This window comes from Heptranchias perlo, chromosome 13 (genome assembly GCF_035084215.1).
Source record: "Heptranchias perlo isolate sHepPer1 chromosome 13, sHepPer1.hap1, whole genome shotgun sequence".
Classification (NCBI taxonomy): Eukaryota; Metazoa; Chordata; class Chondrichthyes; order Hexanchiformes; family Hexanchidae; genus Heptranchias; species Heptranchias perlo.
In genome coordinates, this window is record NC_090337.1 from 49,003,607 (window position 1) to 49,012,331 (window position 8,725).

The window sequence follows — 8,725 nt, forward strand, 5'->3', positions numbered from 1 at the left end:
GGCTTGCTTGGCCACTTCAGAGGGCAGTTAAGAATCAACCATGTTGGTGTGGGACTGGAGTCACATATAAGCCAAATTGGGTAAGAACAACAGGTTTCCTTCCCTAAAGGACATTAGTGAACCAATTGGATTTTTATGGTTAGATGGTCACTTTTAATTAATCGGGAAATTTTTTATTTCCGGACTTTTGTTTTAAACTGAATTCAAATTCTCAAATTTGAACTCATGTTCTCTGGATTATTAGTCCAGGCCTCTCAATTACTAGTCCAGTAACATAACCACTACACTAATGTACCCTTGGCTATTTGTTTGTAAATAAAGTTACTAGTTACTATAGTCGAAATATCTAATTTAAATAGCAAAATCTACCATTTCAAAGAGAGTTTGGTGGTGCGGTGCAAAACAGCATGAAATTTAGTATGCAGATTTCTGTAAGTGGGATAATTGTTTGGCTTCAGCATGCAGGGACAGAATATGGAAAAGGGTACAGCTTCTGGAATGTAGAAGACAAAAGTCTATTTATGGGAATAGCATTAGACATTTGATAGAAAAGATAAAAATATGCCAAAGCATACCACGCCCTTCAAACTGAAAGAAAATGGATGCCTTTTAAAAACCAAGAGAATTCCTTTTTTTGCTTTATCTCAACCTTAGCTACGGAGGGGACATTGTCTCAGTGACTGCTAGTAAAGCCAATGCAGTGTCACTATACAGAGCAGTCAAGGCCTTTGAGTAGTCAAACTTGCAGTATATTTGGAAACTACTGACTAGACTTTCACTGCCATAGTTTATAATACTGGGAAAGCAGAATGTCAATGGTGTGTTATTTGGCTCCTATTTCCTCTTACAAATAAGATATTGATGTAAAGGTATCTAAACTTCAAGATAAGCTATTTGTACAAAAGGTTAAAGAAAAATTGCACTAGACTCTGGTTTACTTGATAACCAATAGTCTTTTAATGGTAAAAAACCACTTCAGAGGTGGCGTTCCCCCTCCCTCCATTAAAATCAACCTATTTGTTCTACAGGATGATTTTAACTGCACTAAGAACATAGGAATAGGATTGGGCCATTCAGCCCCTCGAGCTTGTTCTGCCATTCAATGAGATCATGAGTAAAAGTCGTGGTACAAAAGAAAACACATGCCCACTAGCAGTTTGCGCGGCTGAGGACTTTCCACTCTCTCTGCATGGGCAAGAGTTTCACTAGCACTCAACCAATTGATTTTCTCCAGCAATTGGGGAATTTAGGAAAAAATTAGAAGAACTCTTCAAAACAACTGGGCCGATGCCAGCAGCAGTAACTTGATTTGGCACTGTTGTTTCAGGAAGGATTTGTAAACTTTATTTTTTTACTTCAGTGTCTTCACTCGTGGCTAGGGAAGCTCCTTATATGTAAATGGTAGTTTAAACCCTTTCATTACGATCACAGGGAGGACCATGATGACATTATCCTTCAGGTTGGCAGCCATCATGTTTTTTTGTTGCCTTCACCTCATTGCTGGCACCAAAAGTGACAGATAATTTTGATAATGTGCCAATGGTGGCACTTTTTTCACCACCATCGGCATATGATACATGTAAAGGAGGTGAACAGCACAGTTCTGATAGTGTGTACATCCTGACTTTTCATGGGTCATGACAGCTACCTTCAGATTCAACAGAAAATGTGGACCTTTATCCTGTAAGCCCTCCAGTCGACTCAACAAAGAGGAGCAGTACATTACAGAAGAGAAAAAGGGAAGAACTGCACCAGTGGGTCACAAGGGGACCAATAATAATGCAGGGGTGGGTTCTGGGTAGGGGGGAGTGGGAGTGTTGTGGTGATAGCAGGCACAAAACCCAGAAGAAGTTTTGGCGCGTTGGAATGTCCGTTTTCAACATGGACACATAATTATCATTTTACTTCCGGATTTCGTGACTGCAATGTGCGTCAGCGGGTGTGATGTGCACCCGCATGACGCGATCTCAACTTGACATTTTAAAGGGTCAATTCAAAGATGGAATTTGGAGGAGTTGGGAGGTGTTGGAAAGAAATGGCAAATTTACAAGATGGACTCAGGACATTCAAAGGCTGTGCCCCGTTTTAATGACAACTCACTTGATCAACTGCTGGGTGCAGTAAGGAGCAGGAAGGAGGTAGCTTTCCCCAGCAATGGGAAGAAGAAACCTGCTGCTGTCACCAAGAAGGCATGGTTAGAGGTGACTGAGGAGGTCAGCAGCAGGAGTATTGTGTCCCATTCCTGGATCCAGTGCAGGAAGCGGTTTAATGACCTAACCAGGTCAGGAAAGGTGAGTACAATTGCAGATTCACCTACATCCTCGAGTGCACACCTCACTCTGTCTTGTCAAGCATACTCCATCACATCACTTCTCACAGCCACTTAAGTTTGAAGAGCATCCATCGTTCACTTTCTATGCACTGCCTCATCTCCTCATTTATCCGTCCACCACTGCCACTCACCCCAATCCTTATGCAATGTGATGCATCTGCCTGATAGTCACCCTCACCGAATGCACTGCATCCAGCGGGTGAAGACATGCCTTACAATCACTCATAGGTCTGTTGTTCCCTTGTTGCAGGAGAAGCGAGCACAAAATACAAGGGAGAGGGAAAGGATTGGAGGTGGCCCGCTACAGCAGCTGGTATCATCAAAGGAAGAGGCAATCGGAGATGGAGAGACTGGGTCTTTGCAGTTGCCTGGTGACTGAATTAAATATCTCTGACCCACATCTCATACAAGACTCAGTCATGTTGACTTGATTTCAGCAACGAGTGAAACATGATCATCCTAATTATGCTAAGTAGCAACATTTTTATATTGCCAGTACTAATTCATATCTGTCTCTTCTCTCCCCCAGGGCCTTGAGTCGTAGAACAGCAGTCTGTGGACTTTCCTGATGACCATTCCTCAGTGGACCTGATTCCTTATGGGGGTGCATCAGCACAGGACTTAGGCTTACCAGGCACCAGTGCAGTTGGTGGGTCCTGTTAGACAGTTAGTTGGGTTTTCACCTGGTAAGTCACAGTTCGCAAGTGGGAATGAGCAAAGAGTGGTAGTAGACACAGCTGTGGAGAGTCCGTGTCGGAGGACGCACTCCTTTCCAAGCTCTGCTTAGCTAAACACAGATGCTGAACCTCGGGGGCCATCGATAGAAAGGAGAATCACAGAGGGGCAGTAGCAAATTTGCGAGGTACTGGCAGTTGTGCCATGCACACTGTTCACAATAGCAGAGAGGATGGAGGAGTCTAGCTGAAACATTTGTGGATTGATGTCCCAGGCCATTGCGAGAATGTCTTCCATGGATAGAGTGGCCTCTTCTGTGGAATTTCAATCATGGCAATCAAATCAGTCCATGCAGGCCATGACCACAGCTGTGCCGACTTTGGATGCCAACATGTCTGCCACCTTAAACAGGATAACAGATTCCTTAGCCATGGTCTTACAATGCGTCACTGATCTGCACGAAGTTACTCCCCCGCAGGGTGGTTGGAGTGATGTGCCGCTGGCCCCGGAGAGGGATGATGTGAAAGGAGACATGGAAGTGGGAACTCCACTCAAGGCGCTCCCACCTCTCAACCATTGCACCCCCAATCCCCCCACCACCACCCCTCCCCCCACCAAACCAGTATCCGACATGCTGCCTCCTCTCTCGATGGCCGAGTCTGTCCCTGAACAGATGCAGGTGGAGCAGTCTTTACCAGGGCCCTCATGGGCTGCAACACCCAGAGTTCGTTGGCCAACAGCATCTCAGCAGCCAAAGCGGGGATCTGAACAGCCTGCCTCTCTGTCTCTGCTGAAGCCACACGTAGAAGCGATAGGCAAAGGAAGAGAAAAACATTGTCGTTCACCAAGGGAATACACATGGGTGTTTGTGAAAATGTTACATTATTAAGTTTCCTTTTTTTTATGACCTCACATAAAATTTATTAATTTGCACCATGTTCCCGTATTGCCTATTCTTGCGTGTCAGGTGTCAACTCACCCTTTCAGTTGGTTGGGGCATCCCTGGCATCCTGAGCAGCAATGTGTGAGACTGGTCTGGCATTGGGTGCCCTATTTTCATCTTCCTCCCCTTCCTCCTCCTTGTCCTCCTCCACTTCAGTGGAATTGTCATCAGATGATGAGTGTTGAGCGGCTTGTTCCTCTTCCAACTCTAATCCTCGCTGCTGTGCAATGTTGTGCAGAACACAGTACATCACGATTATTCTAGAGACCCTTGCTGGTGAGTACTGAAGAGCACCTCCAGACCTGTCCAGGCATCTGAAGTGTATCTTAAGCATGCCGATGGCTGGCTTGATGACACATCTGATTGATATATGGCTGTCGTTATACCACTCTTGGAGTTCATTGGTAGGGATACTTAGAGGTGTCATCAGCCAGGTTTGAAGAGTATCCTTTGTCGCCTAGCAGACACCCCTTGAGGATGGTTGTACGAACAGGTCGGGGATGTTGGACTGATGCAGGATGAAAGCTTCTTGGCAGCTCCCGGGGAATCTGGTGCAGACCTGCACGAACCTTTTCTTGTGGTTGCACACCAGCTGATCATTGATGGAATGAAATCCCTTGTGGTTGATGAATACTCCTGATTGATCTGGTGGTGCTCGGGTTGCCACGTGTGCAATCAATGGCACCCCGTACCTATGGGCTGCAGCTGCAGACGTGAATCTGAGTGCCTGCTCATTCTGGCTATTGTCGTCGCAGGGGAAATTTACATAACTCGCAGCCCTAAACTAACTAAAGCCAACTGGGAGACCCTTGCTAAGTCTCCGGTATTGCCCTGCAAGGATCCAGAGGCAAAAAAGTTGAGGGCAGTAGTGACTTTCACAGCCACTGGTAATCCATGGCCACCAGGTCCAGCAGGGAGCAACTCTTCTTCTCGGAGGCTACACATGTCTGCGACCACCTGATGTGACAATCTGAGCCTCTGGAATCACTGCTGTTCAGAGGGGTCAAGGAAGCTGAGCCTCTGTCTGTACACTCTGTTAGGTGAGTAATGCCTCCTGCGAACTCAGCCACTCTATTGCTTCCCTCTCTGTTGCTCCCCTCTCTGTTGTCCACCTTTCTGTTGTCCACCTTTCTGTTGTCTACCTTTCTGTTGTCCACCTGCAGGTCCCACCATAGCACGACCTTGCTGCTATGTTTGGTGACTGCCTTCCTCATCCGAAGTCCAATCTAAAGCAAACCATGGGACCATCCATCCTGATGTTCTCTGTGTGAACACCTCCAAACTTTACCAATACGCCTGTCATAACAATAACTTGCACCAAATCATTTATCAGAGGGAACTAAGAAAGCAGCTGTGAGCACTGAGCCTTTATTCATATCAGGACACCTGCCCATGAATTGCCGTTCATTCTCACCTCCGTTTTACTGCCAAGTTTCCCGAGTCTCGGGTCTCGGGAAACTCGTGCAGGAGGCATTAATTTCAAATCACTGCCAAAATCTCATGAAAGGACCATCATCATCATCATCATCATCATCATCATCATCAACAACAACAACAACAACAACAACAAGCATTTATATAGCACCTTTAACGTAGTAAAACGTCCCACGGCGCTTCACAGGAGTGATTATCAAACAGAATTTGACACCGAGCCACATAAGGAGATATTAGGACAGGCAGCTGAAGGCATGGCCGCCAATGGTGGAGCGATTAAAATCGGGGATTCGCAAGAGGCAAGAATTGGAGGAGCGCAGAGATCTCGGAGGGTTGTAGGGCTGAAGGACGTTACAGAAATAGGGAGGGACGAGGCCATGAAGGGAATTGAAAACAAGGATGAGAATTTTAAAATCGAGGTGTTCCCGGACCAGGACTCAATGTAGGTCAGCGAGCCCAGGGGTGATGGATGAATGGGACTTGGTGCAATTTAGGATACGGGATGCAGAGTTTTGGATGGACTCAGGAGAGCATTAGAATAGTCAAGTCTAGAGGTAGCAAAGGCATGGATGAGTGTTTCAGCAACAGATGAGCTAAGGCAGGAGCGGAGATGCATGATGTTACGGAGCTGGAAGTAGGTGGTCTTGGTGATGAAGCAGATATGTGGTCGGAAGCTCATCTCAGGGTCAAACAGGATCACAAGCTCACGAATGGTCTGGATCAGCCTCTCAGTGGCCAGAGGGGACATCCCCTCCATCAGGGAGAGGGATGGTGTTGGTAGCTAGGGAACGGAGTTTGTGTTAGGGTCCGAAGACAATGGCTTCGGTCTTACCAATATTTAGATGGAGGAAATATTTGCTCATGCAGTACTAACATATTATAATGACGAATCCGCCTCTCGAGAGTGGGTTACTCAGCCACACCCAAACCCGCCTCCATTAAAACTGGAAGTGGACACATTGGAGGCAGGTTGGGGTCGGGATTCAGATTTGGGAAATTTTAATTTACTCACCCGTCACTTTCCCGCCCGTTTGGGGGGTGGGGCCAGTTCAAAATCCCCGCAGGGTCTCAATGCAAGCGCCACTTTTCTAGCCCCATACCGACAATACAGAAATCATGATCCTGTAACACCCAGAAGCCTACACCACAGTACCTGAAATTGCAACTAACAGTGTCACTATCTCTACAGTGTAAATCTGGCGCTGTTTTAGCAGTTAAATTGGCAACAGGTTCGTACTATGAATGAACTATCACAGATATATGTAATTACTTTGAACTTTTTGGAAGATGACCAGAAACTCAGTTTTGCTGTGTTAATTGCTAACCAAATAAATTCATGGTGCACTCAGTAAATTTTGCAGAAACACTGGCTTCAATTTTCCTCTACACCATCTAACTTTGTAATTGCCTGGTCACAGAATGCCAAAAAACACAGTTCAGCTATGCAAACATCGCTGCCGTTTACAGTTCAGATGACAACTATTACTTTTTCGTGGACTTTAACCGAAGAGGATTTATTCAGCTCTGCCCTTGACTTCTACCTCATTACAAATAGATTATTTGGCATGGTTCTAAGGCTGGATATTAAGGTCAGAGCCCTCAAGAAATTAAAATTGCAGAACGACAAAGGCTTGTGCATATGGGGACTCCATGGACCTGTCACATTTGATCAAATCTGTCAAAACATTTGATCAAGTCATTTAATATGGGTTATTGCTTTCCAAAAGCCATTGTCAGATGGGATATAATTGACTGCCGATAAACATACATATCCGGTTTAAGAATGGAATGTCAATGTACCAAACCAGTTACTGTCATTATACACAATTCCCAATTGAGACAGAACACTTCAATATGTAATTTCAATCAAAGAATGAAGTGTTCCCCAGTTATTCACATTTTCAGCTTCTAATTGCTTAGCAACAGGACTATCATTCCTGCATGTCAGTCATCTGCTACACATACCATAGGCAGGATTTGATTTTTACTACTTGTGTCAACAGTAGCATCCCTGAAGTGCTAAAAATGTATTCTATTCCTAAGTGGATTTTAGTGCTACTGGATGATTATTTTCATTCAAATTTAATGTTCTTCCAGCACACTTCACATAGCCACAGTATTACTTGACATTGCCACAGTATTACTTCACAATGCCACAGTATTACTTCACAATGCCACAGTATTACTTGACATTGCCACAGTATTACTTGACATTGCCACAGTATTACTTCATATTGCCACAGTATTACTTCACAATGCCACAGTATTACTTCATATTGCCACAGTATTACTTCACATTGCCACAGTATTATTATCAGAGGTCTCAGAAAGCAGCCAGACTTCAAACAAATCTTTACACACTGGCTGAGCCAACAGCACAAAGGCCATGCAGAATTTCTGCCCTGCGTTTATTTTTAGTGCAGTATAATAATTTTCCAGTATAGCACTTCCAAGTTTACTTTTATCAGCATAGCTGGACTAAGGCATGTACAACACTGAAAGTTTGTTACCAGCATTTACCATTCAGCACTAATGGCAATTTGTGTGTTCCCAATCCCCTTCCTAGCAGTGTGTAGTACAATGCAATAACCTTGCTTCAACCCTTTGGGAGAGAAACTAACATCATGGGCCACTGGTAGTGAGGAAGAGATACCCCGTGAATTGTGAATCACCACAAGTTGCTGGCTAATTTGCGCTGTCTGTTAGCTTCGCGAAAACGGCATCTCACACTTAACCTTCCTGTGAGTTTCATGAAGTCGCTGCATTTGCACATTAATTAGCCATTAAACTCACTGCAGAAAGTTAAGTCTTGTAATTAACAGGGTAAGTACCCTCTTAACAACGTAATAATTGTTAATGACCGCCAATCAAGTTCTCTTGCCCAGAAAGTGAACATTTATAAGTGTGGAGTCTCATTCCTTCAGGTTGTGAATTAGTTTAAGAGATTTTAAAAATGTCAAATTTTAAATTTTTACATTTTTTTTCTTACTTTTCCTTTCTGTCGCTTTTTTCTCACTCTCTTAATCCAATCTTTTTTTTCCCTCTCTTTATTTCTCAATCTGTACCTGATTTGACATTGAATTCACCCACTCTAATTCACCCTCCTTCTCAGTCCTTCCTCTGTTTATCTCTCAATCCTTTAATCTCATTGGTTAAGGAGAGACACTATTGGTCCAGTTGTTCACCAAGGTCCCAGATGCCTCGTGGCCCTCGCTGCCCCGTTATCAGCTCACACTTCCAGCAACTTTGTGGGCAAAAATTTTTGAAACCTAAATGTGCACGAACAAGTCTAACTAACAGGGCATGCTGCAAGATGCCCCGCTCCAGCAAAATCTGGGCCA